Below are 7,500 nucleotides of genomic sequence, written 5' to 3'. Positions count from 1 at the left end.
GAGGAGGGATGGACAAAGAGAAGCAGGAGGGCAGAGAAGGCAGATATGTACACACAATGTACACACAATCTCTGTGCGTGGGAGGGTGATTTCATATGTGTGTATTTGCGTGCAATGTATATGTGTGTGTGCTAGACCAACTGCATGCTTTATTCATGACTGTCTGTGTCCGTAGACACACACAATCTGCCTGTGTTAGGTTTTTGTTGTTGTGGTTGCGCTTTCATGTTATTGCACATGTTGTCAGACATGCCTATTGAAGTAAATTGAGGCATGGAGAAAGTTATCATTTTAAAAATACAGAAGCAGATCTGTAACTGATACATGTCATATCGCACATCACACATGACTGAAAAGATAAGAAGAGGAGGAGGAGAAGAGGAGGGATGAGGAGGAGAAGAGGAGGGATGAGGAGGAGAAGAGGAGGGATGAGGAGGAGAAGAGGAGGGATGGACAAAGAGAGAGCAGCAGGACAGAGAAGGGAGATACAATGTACACACCATCTGTGTGCCTGTGTGTGAGAGTGTGATCCCATATGTGCGTGCAGGGGCGCCACCAGAAATGTTGGGCCCCATCAAAGATTCAAATGTTGGGCCCCCATAAGGGCCTCTGTCAGTGCTATCAGTGCTTGGGCCCTTAGAATCTGTAACACATTTCCCCCTCTCGCCGGCACCCATGTGTGCGTGTTTGAGTGTGTGTGTGTTCGTCTGTGTGTGTGAGTGTATGCGTGTGTACAAGACTAACTGCCTGCTTTATTCATGACAGTCTGTCAGTAGTAGACACACACAGTCTGTCTGTGTTCAAGTGTGTGTGTGTGTGTGTGTGTGTGTGTGTGAATTCGAGACGATTCGTCTAATAAATTGTTGAGAGGGGACCATTCGAACAAAACGTTGGACCATTAGTAGAAGGCATGGGGCGTTTCGTGCAGTACCTGAGGATTTTTCGTCGAAGACCTAAGGACGTTACGTTCAACCCATGCAGACCTTTCGTTTAACTGGGTAGATGTTTAGTTTAGTCTGCCTATTTTATTAGCCTATTATTTTTTATATTTTATCAAACTTGTGTGCCTACCACCACAATGCAATGAAAACAAAAATCGAACCATGTAGAAAGTGCATGCGTGCGTCTCTATTTTTTTTTTTTCATTTTAGTTCAGGCTGCTTTTTTATCATTAGACCTATTTTATAGCCTATTTTATAAATATACTATATCGTAACAGACTGCCTCTGCCTCCTCCGGAGTGAGATAGCAGCGTTACCCCCTGGGCACTACATGTGCAGCCTATAAAATGGGGTTAATTTCAAATTGCGGGTGAAACTGCCAGGAAGCAAGCCGAGAGAGCAAGAGAGAGGGAACCATGAAGTGTGCCGAGAAGATCACCATTCGCAAGAATCGCTAAAGCCAGACATTGATGTGAGCTGTTCCAAATTGAGACCAAGCGCACAAGTCTGCAAACAAGGATTTTGCAAAAATGCACTACTAAAAATAAGAAAAGATATTCGTTGTGATGATCTGAGTTATTTCTAATGTGTTGATCACTGATTTGTATTCATTTTGGAAAGGTAACGGCAATCTTATTGCTGCCTTACTGGCGCCCATCTCATAACTTAAAACTACAGTCGGTTGCACCGCTACAATATCGACTAAATGTTTTAAAATGTAGGCCTACAACAGTAATGTAAAGGTAAGAGATAATTTTTTGTCCACACGTGACTATAAGAAAATATTTTCCTACGGGCGAATAACACCCCCGATGCCGAAGGCGGAGTGCTGTTATTCCGCTTCGAAGGAAATATATTTTCCGTAGTCACGTGTGGACAATACATTATCCCGCTTATCCCGCCTTTACCAACATTAGAAAGCATACAAAGTTAACCAGTAGTTTATAGTAACAGGTTTATTGCCATTTTATAGCGTGCACAAAGAAAGATAGTTTGTGGAACACTCATAATTTAAAAAGAAAGAAAGGATTCGCACACTGGAGCTGAATGCAGAAACAAAAACTGTACTGTAACTATAAACAAAGCCGAAAAAAGTAAATAAAACCGACAGACAGGGGACAAACATTTCGGGTCTAGCCCATCATCTTCCTTTTCTTCCTTTTCATTATACTGCTCTTGGAATTACGCACCGAGCGATACGCTCAGGATATGACATTGGCGCGGACGCCACCCCACCATTACGCTCATAACAAGCAACATAGTTTGGCTACTTTCTAACTTGTTACAGCCACATTGCGCTTCAAACTGTTTGCAGGCTGCCTCGTTCACTGCGCGATATCTACTAAACTCGGGTTCATAACAGGATCATTTCTATCTGATTGGCGACAGTATCCCAGATAAAAGTATAGACAACCCAAGCACTGATGTGCGCCCTGACCATCATCATTAGCCTATCATCCTGCTACAGTCTGAACACTGTGCGCCGAATGGTTGGCTGGAGGAGGCAACGCTAGCCTAAAGAGCAGGCTACTTCACCCTTAAGGAAACTATCAACGGACTCCTCACTTGTTAAAACAATACTATTGTCAATAAAAGATGTCACGACAGCGGCCGGCGGACAGTGACAGTTTGCTTTCTTGAAATAACAACACTTGGACAATAGTGTAGACTTGTGCGCTAAGCGCTGGGGTGGGGCAGGGGCTGCTGAACTGTCTACAAGCTGTCGTGCCGGGACGTAGGCAGTAGGTATCCATTGCGTGCGGCCGGTCGCTTTGGGAACTGTGGGTAAGTTGCATTTGGGTAGGCTATTGCGCGTGTTATAGTTGAATTAAGTAATCGACGAGCCAACGTCCGGCAGCAGTGACTGAGTGTGTAACTTAACTTAACTTTTGTAGGCTACTATAGTCCGAGTGTCTCCAGATTGTGATTCATTTATTCAAAGACGATAGCAGTTTACAGACGCTGCTGGCTGCATGGATATTGTGGGGTTTTTCCCTCCTAATTGTATTTTATGAAATTGTAAAAATAAAACTACCATAACCTTTACTCCTGTTGTCTGTCGTTCCTGAATCGTGGTCTAAATTTCACCTCTTACAATAGTGTCCAGTCCAGTGAATGATCCTGCATCCATGGCTAATTGGATAAAGCATACTAAGTGGACATGAAAGAAATGCGAAATTAAAACAGCAGCGTGTCAATGCAAGCACTTCATTTATTTTTCCGGGGGCATGATTTTGTTGACAAGTACTTTTTTAACGACTTTAATGAAGATGTCATGTAGACTGTTTGACGGCCCCTTCCATAGGACAGCATCCATCCATCTATCCATCCCTTCCTCATCTTTACGCGCAACGGTAATAATAACCATTACTTTTCTTGTAGACGTTGCGCGTAATATTTTATTCATTATGGACTTATTTCAAGCAGCATTCAACTGTCCACTCTGCGTGGCTTTGTTGAAAGTTGAAGTTGAAGTTTGTTGAAAATAAAACTATTGCAAGAACATTGCCTCGCCGTGCAGAGAGAGAGAGGGAGAGAGAGAGAGAGAGAGAGAGAGAGAGAGAGCGCTCCTATGCAGTGTTAATGTAACGATTTAACTTCTCTCTCTCTCTCTCTCTCTCTCTCTCTCTCTCTCTCTCTCTCTCTCTCTTCTCTCTCTCTCTCTCTCTCTCTCTCTCTCTCTCTCTCTCTCTCTCTCTCTTTACTGTAGCTGTATGGACTTAACACAGGTGCATGGGTTCTGTAATGTTTTCAACACTGTTATATAGTGTTCTGGCTCATGCACGAACTTTGTTGTCATTCAGAATCAGAAACATCAAAGTGTCGGCAGACAGCATTCTCTTGTTGCTGGTGCTTCGATACGCCCTAGATCCGTAAGACTAACAGTAAAACAGGGACAATGACAAAAGGGATGAATTGCTTGAGGAAATCAAAAGGGACAGAGCGAAGTTATGACAACAAATTGACGTGCACCATTATGCAAGGCTACATGTAGTTATGATGGGTTAACCACTCAGTTACCGTTGCATTAATAATATGTATGATAAAGATGACTTCAGCGCAGGATATCAGAAATAAACAAGACAGCGCAGATGGCTTTTAATTTTTAATATGGCCACATTATGCGTCAATACGCCAATGCGTATTAGGCTATTTATCATGAAACCTCAAATCGTAAGTAGCCTTGTACCCAGCACTTTTCAAACCTTACTCGGGTTTATGGTAATTGTCCGGGCCAGCACTTTTGAAATCAAACGGACGCCCTTGCCTGCATGACATGTCATTTGCATGATAAGAGCACGGACGATCATGGACATGCGATGGTACACACATAGCCACACACGCACACAACACGGTTCAGTTCAACGTTTATTGTCCAGCAAGCGAGCAACGCAGTACCAGCTGATTTGCTCTGGAATCTCGAAATGAAAACTGACTTTTCTTGGGAAAAGTGTTGCAAGAACATTGAACTCATTTAGTAGGCCTATCATTGTGCCAAGCGTGTGTCGCAATATTGTACTGTGGATGTGTGTTGGGGAGGGCATTAGGCCTATGACAAAAACATTATCGGGGAGGATTGAGGATAAATCTTACACGTTTCCTTATTACTGGAAAATTAATTCCATGCTAATTCCAAGTAGCCTATTCAAGAACCTAAACAATATGTAATTGCTCCACAGTTCAAGGGTTAGGCTATGGATATTGACACCTTTCCTCCGCGATCGCGGATAGCCCCCACCTTTGCGCTTCTCATCTGGCTGTCACGATATGGAACGGGAAGAGACAGTTCAAGACAAGCGGCATGACTGCAATTGTCAATACAGTAGCCTAAAAAACTGTTAAATGTTCAGCGGTGTGTAGTCAAATTATCACAGCGGTGGTAGATGATTTTATGAAGACCTGGAGGGCAAAAACCAACAGACACAATTGCTGAGTGTGTATGCAGTATTTGTAACGAATGGTTCTCCTGCCAGGATAGCGTTGGACTACAGAATAACCCATTTACATGTTGAATGTTGAGAGGAGGCATTTTGAAAAGTCGAAGACCTATTCACGAGGATATCATAGCTACCTTTGCTTGTCAATGTCCCATGCACTACAAAATATTCCAGAACCTCATCTGTGATAGGCTAAACACAATTTATCCAACAAGCTTGTGGATAATATTGCCACCTTTCCCCTCTCCTGCGGTGGCCAGTTGCCTTCTCAGAAGAAGCAATCTGAATCGGAAAGAGAGAGCACTGTTCAAGACCCGCGGCAAGACTGCAATTGTCATCTGGTTCGTGGTGTCAAACTTCAGCCAAAACGGCGACAGACCCTTTTTTTTATAAGATAGACCTACCTTATTCGCAGCAGCCAAAATCAGTCAGACAAAGTGCTTAACGAGTACGTGCAGGGTAGCGAATGCTCTTCTATCAGGGTAAAGTTTGCAATTGGAGAGGGGTGATTGAAGGGCTAAATTAAGTCCGAAATCAAAATGATAAAAAATACGGTCGATTTATTTACAATACCCTACATGACAGAAAGAAAACGTGTAGGGGGTCAACTGAAAATACCCATAAACTGAGGACTATAGGCAACGTCAAAGTAAAATACAAACACGAAATCAAACAAAGCTTTTTTTTAATGCGGTACAGTTCAAGCTTCACAAAACCCACTGGTTAACAGCAGGTTTTACGCACACATTTCGAAGCGGTTAATCACAGATGCTGCTCTCTTCCTTGCTCTCCCTTGCACCCCAACGTACACTGGGTTTAATACACCCTGCAATACTGGCAAACTATTATTCAATTACCATTTCATTTGTTCATGCAAAGACCTTTACGCTGCGGAGAGAGAACGCGCTCCTGTGCAGTGTTAACGTAGCGATTTAACCTCTCTCTCTCTCTCTCTCTCTCTCTCTCTCTCTCTCTCTCTCTCTCTCTCTCTCTCTCTCTCTATCTCTATCTCTCTCTCTCTCTCTCTACTGTAGCCATGGGCTTAACACAGGTGCATGGGTTCTGTAATGTTTTCAACACTGTTAGGACCTATATTGTTTTCTGGCTCGTGCGCGAACTATTTGTTGTCATTCAGAATCAGAAACATCAAAGTGTCGGGAGACAGCTTTCTCTTGTTGCTGGTGCTTCGCATCTAAAAAGTTACCGGAAAGTCAGAAAACTCGCTGCATGACAATGTGCTCAATGGTCAATAGCCTACTTCTAGATGCACTATAGTCTACAGCCTAGACGCGCGCTGCTCTGATTCAAAGCGAGCACAAGGGTCAATAGCCTACTTCTAGACACATTAAACTGCCCTGCTTTGATTCAAAGCGAGCAGGCTGTGCTTAGTCCCGCCTCTCTGCCCGCAGATGGGAGTAGCCTAAAGTAACGGCGTAAAAGTGAAAAAAAGCTTCTCAAATATTGTCTAGATAATTGTCAAAAAATGTAAGGGCGTGAATGTAAATTTTCAAAAAATGTAACGACGTGAAAAAAAAAGCTTCTCAAATATTGTCTAGATAATTGTCAAAAAATGTAAGGGCGTAAACGTAAATTGTCAAAAAATGTAGGCTAACGACGTAAACGTAAAAAAACCAACAACATACCAGTTAAAATGAGTAGGCCTAAGTACATTTTATTTATAGATTTACATGTTTAAATCAACAAAAAACAAAACTTAACAGCTGATTTACATATTTAAATAAACAAAACCCTTAAAATGAGCATTAAAAAAGCTGATTTACATTTCTAATATAGGCAGGCTGAAGAAAACCCGTTAAAATGAGCATTAAAAAAGCTGATTTACATTTCTAATATAGGCAGACTGAAGGGACGTTTAGTTGAAACTTAAGGATCTTTAGTTCAATTTTAAGGACCTTTCGTAGGCTTTTGCGGTAGACGGAACGTCCTCGACGAAAGATCCCCTGCCTTATACGAATGGTCCAACGTTTTGTTCGAATGGTCCCCTCTCAAGAATCCATTCGACGAAAAGACCTGTACCCGTGTGTCTGCATGTGTTTCTGTGTGTGTGTGTGTGTGTGTGTGTGTGTGTGTGTGTGTGTGTGTGTGTGTGTGTGTGTGTGTGTGTGTGTGTGTGTGTGTGTGTGTGTGTGTAAGTGTGTGTAAGTGTGTCTTTAAGTGTGTTTTGTCTTAATCCAAGTATCCCTCATGTCCGACTAAAGTCCTCCTCATTAAAGTGTGTGTGTGTGTGCATGCCTGCCTGTGTGTATGTGTGTGTGTGTGTGTGTGTCTTCACAGCCGGACGTCCTTCCAAGTGTTCGTGCATGCGTGAGTGTGCGCGTGCCTGCCTGCATGCCTGCCTGCGTGCCTGCGCGTGTGCGTGTGTGCGTCTTCACAGGCGAACATCCGTCCGTCTCTCTTAGGCTCTCTTTAAACCTCATTGAACACGTAAAGAGGCAGGGCCAGCCCTCACTAATGCAGCTTATAGAATTCCACAGGATTAGCTATGAATGGAGTATAACTAATTAACTGCACACTATAGATCTATGTCGGGCTATAAGCTATCTCATACACACAGACAAGACCAAGGCTGGACTGGCCATCTGGCATAGCGGGCATTTCCC

General features: G+C 43.0%; 1 protein-coding gene across 1 annotated transcript in view; it reads left to right on the top strand.

The window, feature by feature from the left end:
• The window catches only part of LOC134448043 (multiple epidermal growth factor-like domains protein 11), a 190,133-nt gene that overhangs the window by 47,164 nt on the left and 135,469 nt on the right, over window positions 1–7,500 (top strand). The window lies entirely within an intron of this gene.

Source organism: Engraulis encrasicolus, chromosome 4, assembly GCF_034702125.1.
Source record: "Engraulis encrasicolus isolate BLACKSEA-1 chromosome 4, IST_EnEncr_1.0, whole genome shotgun sequence".
In the NCBI taxonomy this organism is placed as follows: domain Eukaryota; kingdom Metazoa; phylum Chordata; class Actinopteri; order Clupeiformes; family Engraulidae; genus Engraulis; species Engraulis encrasicolus.
The sequence above is the reverse complement of the archived record's forward strand: the minus strand, read 5'-3'. Positions and strand labels throughout refer to the sequence as shown.